General features: G+C 40.7%; 2 non-coding genes across 2 annotated transcripts; one reads left to right on the forward strand and one right to left on the reverse strand.

Moving 5' to 3' along the window:
• The first annotated feature begins 232 nt into the window (after positions 1-232).
• On the forward strand, positions 233-395 carry LOC126237627 (U1 spliceosomal RNA). The gene has a single exon (XR_007545109.1). It is a non-coding gene; the product is annotated as a U1 spliceosomal RNA (small nuclear RNA).
• A 5,960-nt stretch (positions 396-6,355) lies between these two features.
• On the reverse strand, positions 6,356-6,518 carry LOC126237625 (U1 spliceosomal RNA). Its single transcript, XR_007545107.1, has one exon. It is a non-coding gene; the product is annotated as a U1 spliceosomal RNA (small nuclear RNA).
• Positions 6,519-8,594: the final 2,076 nt, after the last annotated feature.

Consider the following 8,594-nt stretch of genomic DNA (forward strand, 5'->3'; position numbering starts at 1 on the left):
GCCCAATTAGATCGTAGATCACCTCTGGAGTTATTTTTGTGAAATGGTGTGTGTATAGCTCTGCTGCTTCTGAACAAATAGACGGAAGTTCTCCGCAGCAAAAATATTGTGTTATCGTTTCCTTTGAAGCGTATAGCATAAGCGATTGGACATAATGTGAACATTGATATGCTCTCGCTTTAACTCATGCCCACTGTACGAGATAAAGGAGAGACTTTTTCCCACTATAAGCATACTTACCTGGCACAGGGGATACCGTGATCATGAAGGCGGTTCCTCCAGGACGAGGCTCTTCCATTGCACTTCGGTTGGGCTGACCCCTGCGATTACCCCTAATGTGGGTAACTCGGGTGCATAATTTTTGGTAGTCGGGACTGCGTTCGCGCAGACCCGGTCTAATCATAATTTAAAGTTAGATTATTTTCATATAGCTATTAAGAGTTCCAGTAACTTTGGTTGTGTGCTTCTTTGCTAGAATGTCCTCAGAGTTACAGAAAATGCGCGTGAACGGGGTGCGATTTTAGGTAATCCGTGCTTTAGATTTTCTTGCTCCAACTTTTTTTGTGAGCAGGGGTATTATTGGTAGTACCTTATGCGAAAAAAGCGATATAAATTTTTTATCTTGGTAATTATAGAACGTGGATGAACGTTGTAGGGTACGCTCAATATTTATTACACAATAAGGCGTATTGTCCAAAAATGATGCACAGAATCAGCCATTTGGATTACGGAAGCTCAATATCAACTGCCTGCTCAAAAAGTGGATTGGTATGTAGTAGAGATGAATCATCATTTCGTTCCTTGTAAACAGTGAGCGATGAGACAGTAGTTTGTAAAACACTGTACCTCTTAAGTGCCTGATGAGCAATTGTTATTATCTGGGACAATAGGTGTCCGCAGGGGGGGGGGGGGGGGACAAGTGTCATTGTCATATTCTCTTTTGAAAATGTAACACCAGACACTCAGTTATGGAGCGCGGTCTTTATTCGTTTCCATGAATAAGCATGCTGCCGTTTTGTGGCTATAAAGGAGGGGGAAAAAAGCCGCTCTTGTGTGTGCCGTGCCGATTTCCTTTATTGCCTTGTATGAGTTCGTAATATTTATAGCAAGTGATGAATTAATGTTAACCACTCACCTTTTTACTCGTCAGATTCAGATATGGCATCTTGTGACGTACACTCCTGGCAAATAAGAACACTCGATGCTGTATGTTCTTTACAGAAAGGACTGGAACAATGATGGCAGCGATGCTGTGGAAATCTGTTTTTCCTTTTAGGGCAGTAGTGACATCTTTTTCTCTTCATTCATTTCTTCTTTGGCTGTTGGTAATTTGCAAATATATACAACACGTTTTATTTTCTCCTTCAAGCGAAGTGATATCCTCGGAATCTACATGGCTTTGATCATGTGGGCTTTTGTAAGCATCATACTCAATTCTGTGATGAATATTCTCCTTGGAATTAGGTCATTTGTATTTACCTTCTGTATTATTTGAGCATTTATTGCTCCGATGCTGTTATTCAATCCTTACCAAGAAGGGTTTCACGATCTGTGTATTGAGAAACACCTGTAGCAGAAGTTTCAGATTCGCTGTGTGACTGATCTGTTGCGGTATTGATCTCTTCATGCTCAGAGGTTGCGTCAGTATCTGATGGCAGACCCTCTATGTATAGGTCGGGACACACATGTCCGGACCGTGTCCGTGCCGAGACACGTCCGAGTATCGTCCGTCACCCGGACAACGAAATACATCTTTAAAATAAATGTAGCGGGCCCCACTTGACCGGGCCGTGCACGGGGAACGTCAACGGGCCGGGGCCGGGCCGGGCGAGATTCGCAGTGTTTAATTTTTCACGTGACGGACACGGCCTGACGGTAGAATTGTCTTGTAGACAATTGCAACAGATCTACAAGCCAAAGTTAAGATAAAAACTATACAAGTTTTAATACCCGAAAGATATTTATTCACTTTTTTATTTTACAAACAGATGTTTGGTTTACGTCATCGTTATATCGCCAAGGCGACATGTTCTTGCCATTCCACAGCCCCTTGTGTAGAATTCAGGAATTTTTTGAGTTGTTCTCGTACAGCAAATTCAGCATCTGTTGATCTCCCACGAATTCGAGGTAGGTTTCGAAGATTTGATGATCTTCCGGATCCCTCAGCAGTTTCCTTTTGATCCATCCTCTGTTCAGGCACCCAATAACCTTCCATTTTTTTAATAAAGTTGTACAGTACACACGCAGCCGTCACAATCATTGTAAGGTTATTAGGATCTCCCTGAAGGATTCTTCTAAATATTCGAAATTTCTGTTGCAATATACCAAATGCATTTTCGGATATTCTTCTTGCCCGACTCAAACGATCATTAAATATAGCCTTGTCATTTGTTAAGTTCCTGCCAGGATATGGTCGCATCAAGTATGTTTTGAGAGGAAAAGCTTCATCGCCTACAATTACCGTTGGAAGTTCAACATCAGTTCCGGGTAAAGTTTTACTCTTTGGGACGCTAAGCGTATTATTTTCCAGTGACTTTCCAAGGTTTGAATTTACTAGAATGCCTCCATCAGAGTTTTTTCCGTACGCTCCCACGTTTATTGCAATAAAATTATAACATGGGTGAAACAGAGCAAGAAGCATAATGGAATATGTTTTTTTGTAATTCCAACAGAGACTTCCTGAGTTGTTTGGAGCCTGCATTGTTACGTGCTTTCCATCTAAAGATACAATGCAGTTTGGAAACTGCCAATTTGCCCAAAACTCCTCAGCTATTAGCATTCCATTTTTCTTCATTCGGCACAGGCATCACCTCTTCTAACAATAAATCGATAACTGCTGTAGAGCTATCATGGACGATAGCTCCAACTGTGGATTTTCCCAACCTGTAGCCGAAGGAAATAGTTTTAAAGGAATCTCCTGTGGCAAGGAACCTGAAAAAAAATTGAACTGTATAAGATGAGAAATACTGTATAATCTATAAAATATTTGCAGCATTTTAAACCTTGTAATATAAATACGCGATTTAAAATATTTTTGCTACAGGTGGAATAGAGGAATGCAAAAAAAAAAAAAAAAATGAGCATCTGTTCGTGACCAACTAAGGAAGACCCTGCAGAAAAGGAAAACTATTTCAGGACAAGCTGCTGTTCATCAACATAAATATAAGTATGAAGATCTGTTAAAGTTCCTGCTACCTTACATCGTAGAACGAGAAATAGTTTCCAATGTTCCTTACACGCAAGACAATAATGAGCATAAACAAGAATCAAATACAGATTCCCAAGAGGAGCAGTCTATTGCTGAAAACGAAAGAGTCTACACAAGAAGACATTGCAGATGAAGAATCGATCATTAAAACCCAGGGTAGTGAAACAGAGAATTTGAGCGCACTCAGCATTCCCATACGTCCTCAGCTCATTCACTTCAAATAAGAACACGTTTATGAAACCACCACTGAAAGGAAAATTTCAGCGTGAGGTTTAACCACAAGAATCTACATCAAGCCAGCTCATGGCTTACATTTTGGCAGAAAAAAAGCTGAAAAACAGAGAGAAATACAAAATCCAGTTGATGCTTTTCTGGCTGATATAGCACCAGCCCTAAAATCGTTGCATCCACTACTTTTTCATCGAGCTAAAAGTAGGATTTTTTTCAATTGTATAAGACTTTGAACTGAAGCAGCTCATGAATGACGTATCAGTCCATCAATTCACTTGAACTGAAGCAATTCATGAATGACGTATCAGTCCATCAATGCACTCAATCATCCTCCAATTCCTCAGCAAAATCTGTTTCAACACCATATCCTTCACCTCTGGAAAACGAGTCAGCAGAACCTACACAGCAGCTTTTGGATCTGCAAAGGGATTCCCACAATTCGTATATGAATAACCCAAGCCATCATCCTCAAAGTTCCCCTGCATCCTCATCAGCTTCAGAAACTAATTCACCGAATAGTCCTCATTTGTTTTTCTTAGGGTAGTAGAAATTTAACTGTATTATTTACTAACTTATGCATTTATCTTTCAATTACTAAAGTAATAAAATAAAAAAGCTGTCCTTAAAACTTCTTATTTATTTGTGTTCTGTGCACTTTTCGTTAACCTACCTTAAAAAAAAAAACAGCCAGTCGTTCTTTGGGTGAAACTCTCCAGAAAGTGTCGTTTTTTCTCAGTCTTGGTTCTAGTTTCTTTAAAAGTTCACAGAAGGTGTACTGCGTCATCCTAAAACATTCATAAAACTTAGTCTCATCATCTATGAGATGAGAAAATAATGTTCGAAACTCTCCCTGTTCTGGTCTTGTTTTCCAGGCACTGTGGATCCATAATTTTCTTCTTCTTGTTTGCCTTCGTTCTTTTTCCTCTTCGTCTAAAGCAAGTGCTATAAGTCCTAATTCACTATTGCGAAAATTAGTGAACATGTTTTACAGCTTTCACAAACAGAAACAGATCACCGCGTCCGAGTCACTACAAGGAACAACAGACACGGACGTGCCCCGGTCATGTGTGGCCCCTGCAGGAACGGACCGGAGCACGGCCGTCCCTCGTCCGACGCTCGGCCCTGACACGGCCCGGACGTGTGTGTCCCGACCTTAAATATCCTCGTTTACTGGTTCATCTAGCGTTCTAGCCACATCAATATCTGTTCCTCCGACATGACTTCTTCCCAGAAAAGTATTTTCATATCCGACAGAAATGGAAATGTCGTGTGGCTAGGGCCTCCCGTCGGGTAAATCGTTCGCCTGGTGCAGGTCTTTCGATTTGACGCCACTTCAGCGACCTGCGCGTCGATGGGGATGAAATGATGATGATTAGGACAACACAACACCCAGTCCCTGAGCGAAGAAAATTTCCGACCCAGCCGGGAATCGAACCCGGCCCTTAGGATTGACACTGACCACTCAGCTACCGGGGCGGACACGGACGTGCCTATTTATCCGACAGAGATAATTAGGAATTGCCTCATTCATTTCGTTTATCCCAATAAAAATACTTACTTTTCTTATAAAAGACGTAACATACGCAGAATACTTTCAGGAGAAAGCAAACGAACACAGCCGCATGTTACAAGTACAAGATACACAAAAAGTGAAGCAATTCGGTATTCCACAAAAGAAGTAATTGTTACGTAAAGACTCCCGTGTTAGAGAAAAAATCCAACAAAGCGCACCACTTCAAATAATGGCACAACTAGCAAGCTATTGTTGAAATTTGATTGTTGAGTCACAGATTAATTGAAGAAAGTATTTCTAGATCGTCAGTTCATTAGATTTGAAATGTGCTTGAATATTTAACTTCAATCATAAATGTTAGATTTTTTTCTAACAGTGCGAGTGATCGCTGGCTAAAATTTGTTCTCTACGTGATCACTTTCGAGAAAAATTTGACATTAATCTCGTTTCTAATTATTTCCTACTTCAAAATGTTTCACACTCAGTATCAATTAGGGCATAATTTTAGATCGCCAACTTCTAGATGTCACATCCGTGATCATTTTAATAATACAAAAAAGTTTACTTTGAAGATAATCTCGAATCATGCTTACCCTGTAAGTATTAAAGTAAACATCCTGTAATATATGTAAATTTTGAGTGGATTACCATCAATTCTCTGGGATACAATAAACATTTTGTCATCTATAAAATTTGCTTTTTAGCCTGACAAGTCTCAAAACTGACTAATTTATATAAAAAAATGGCAATTTTAGAGACATGCCTCGTCTGGGAAAATTTCTGCCTACGCCCCTGTCGGGGCCCTTTATTTCAATAATTCCGCCGGCCGGAGTGGCCGTGCGGTTCTAGGCGTTACAGTTTGGAACCGAGCGACCGCTCCGGTCGCAGGTTCGAATCATGCCTCGGGCATGGATGTGTGATGTCCTTAGGTTAATTAGTTCTAAGTTCTAGGCGACTGATGACCTCAGAAGTTAAGTCGCATAGTGCTCAGAGCCATTTTTCAATAATTCCCGTGGTAAGGCAATGTCATGATTACATCTCAGCGTGCAAAAAATGTTGGAGCAAGAAAATGTGTCCGCAGCTCGTGGTCTTGCGGTAGCGTTCTCGCTTCCCGCGCCCGGGTTCGATTCCCGGCGGGGTCAGGAATTTTCTCTGCCTCGTGATGACTGGGTGTTGTGTGATGTCCTTAGTTTAGTTAGGTTTAAGTAGTTCTAAGTTATAGGAGACTGATGACCGTAGATGTTTACGTTCCATAGTGCTCAGAGCCATTTGAACAAGAAAATGTATAGTAAACATCACTCAAAATAGCATGGCACGTTCATGTATATTTTGTTAACGACTCTGAGGAAATTTAAGAATACTCACTGGCTAGCATACAATTTCCAATTTTAAATTATGATTATACCGGGTCTGCGCGAACGCAGTCCCGACTACCAAAAATTATGCACCCGAGTTACCCACATTAGGGGTAATCGCAGGGGTCAGCCCAACCGAAGTGCAATGGAAGAGCCTCGTCCTGGAGGAACCGCCTTCATGATCACGGTATCCTCTGTGCCAGGTAAGTATGCTTTTACTCTGTTAAACTCTCCCATTTATCTACTTCGAGAAACATATTACGATGCGAGCACGTTAGTATTGCTCACATTAGACGCAATATTTGGTAGATTATACTTTTTTTTACGCTAGAATAATATTACTGTAATCGAAAGCCATTGTTTTATTTTGATCGAATTGGCACATTCCTGTTTGTACCCAATTTGACAACAACCAGACTGAACCAGTACAATCTGTTCCGTCGAATTGGACCAACCAGTTCTCTACGACGACTGTAGATGGCTCCCTAATCGTGGCATGAAATGTGCGCATGCGCAGACTGTTGTCTCTCTCTCTCTCTCTCACATCAGTCGATACACGGATACAGCATCAGCTGTTAAACGACTGCGAACATGACCATTGACGCTAGCTTCTAATAGCGCGGCTTGTGGTGTTACGAAATTACGTTAGCGAAAAATAAGACGAGAAAAAAAAAAACAGGGAGCTTGAAAAAAGGTGTTGAGGGAAGTGGGAGTGATGGAGCCTATTCTACTGTAAAGTATGCTGTGATACGCTAGAAGAATGTTGGGTGGTTATAAGGATAGTGTGATCGACTGGGGAGCGGGATTCGTACATCTCATGCCGAGAATAGGGTGGCGTCTGCATTCGTCACAGTAAACTTGTCGCCCAGTTTGACAGAACTGATTGTTCTGATTTGGTCTACTTATCAAATGAGTACATACAAGTAATGACTAGCGTAAAAGGCAGATATGATTCACCAAATGTCACATATAATAACATACAATAACTGGTTGAGTTTCCTCATTTTGAGAGGACTGAAGGAGCGATCTGTTTTATTTGCTAAAAACATTCAACAGCCAAGATTGCATAAATAAATATTTCGACAGACTGTGCTGTGATCTTCCGGCCTTAAAAATCTGCTTTTTATCCACACGACAATTTGGCATGAGGACCAAAGTAAGATGAACATATTTATAGCAAAAAGATTTCATAAGACCTGACGAAACAATTGTCGAAATTGGTTAACTTTAAATAGAGAGATATTTATGCAGCCTTGAGTGTGTGGTTCGGGCCGCCTGACAATAACGAGCAAATTAGTGATTCGTTCGCAATCCTTAGCTGGCAGAAACACGTATACACTTCGGGAGCTAGTTTTTATTGTGAACGTGTAGTGGAAGATACACTCAATGGTTACAACACAACAGGCATTACTGGTGAAAATTCATTGTGCACTGTGTTCAACAAAGGCAACAACTTTGTCGAGTTCAAGAACTGTTGTACTAAACGATGACAGTGGTAAACTTAGAACATCATTGAGTGCAGAGAGTATTGATAATGTTCGAAGATGCTTGAAGAAGTCTCCGAGGAAATCTTTGCGTCGATTGAGCCAGGAGAAAGGCCTGTCATCCGTCACAAATCAGAGCTGCGAAGAAGATCAGCATTGCGACCATACAGAATGCACGCCATGCAAGTGTTACAAGAAACGATCATGAGAAAAGATTGCATTATTGTAGATTGTTTCAGAGGTTTCTTATTCAACTTCATTCACTCTGTAACTTGGTTTAAAGTTGAGGAATCTATACATTTTACGTTGACATCAAGTAACAACTCACAAATTCTTTACGAATGCACCTTTAACCTGTAACCAGGGTGTTGGGTTCCTGGGACCCCCAGCCAGTTTCGTTTATTTTGTAATTCCCATATGGGCTGCTATTAGGAACTGTGGTCCACAGTACCTTTCATGCAGTAGATTCTGAGCTGTTGACAGAAGTAGTTGTTCTGCTGTAAGTGGTTTATGAGTTTCATTAGTGGAGCATGGGGTCTATGTGACCCCACCATACCATTAGTGAAACTTTTTTTATTCAAAACAGTTGACATTGTTTCAGTCAAAAATAGCATATTCACAGCGGCAGTTGATGAATGTTAATGATGCCAATTTTCTGGAATGGCTGGAAGGTGCTATGAGTGATTGTGGAAGTTTGATCCAGATTTGGAAAGTGACCATGATTCGAATTCAGAATTAGATTATGGGACCGATGACAATCAGGAATATGAAGCCGAATCAGGTATTTATTTGGTAAATTTAGA

The sequence above is a fragment of the Schistocerca nitens genome, chromosome 2 (assembly GCF_023898315.1).
Source record: "Schistocerca nitens isolate TAMUIC-IGC-003100 chromosome 2, iqSchNite1.1, whole genome shotgun sequence".
Lineage (NCBI taxonomy): Eukaryota > Metazoa > Arthropoda > Insecta > Orthoptera > Acrididae > Schistocerca > Schistocerca nitens.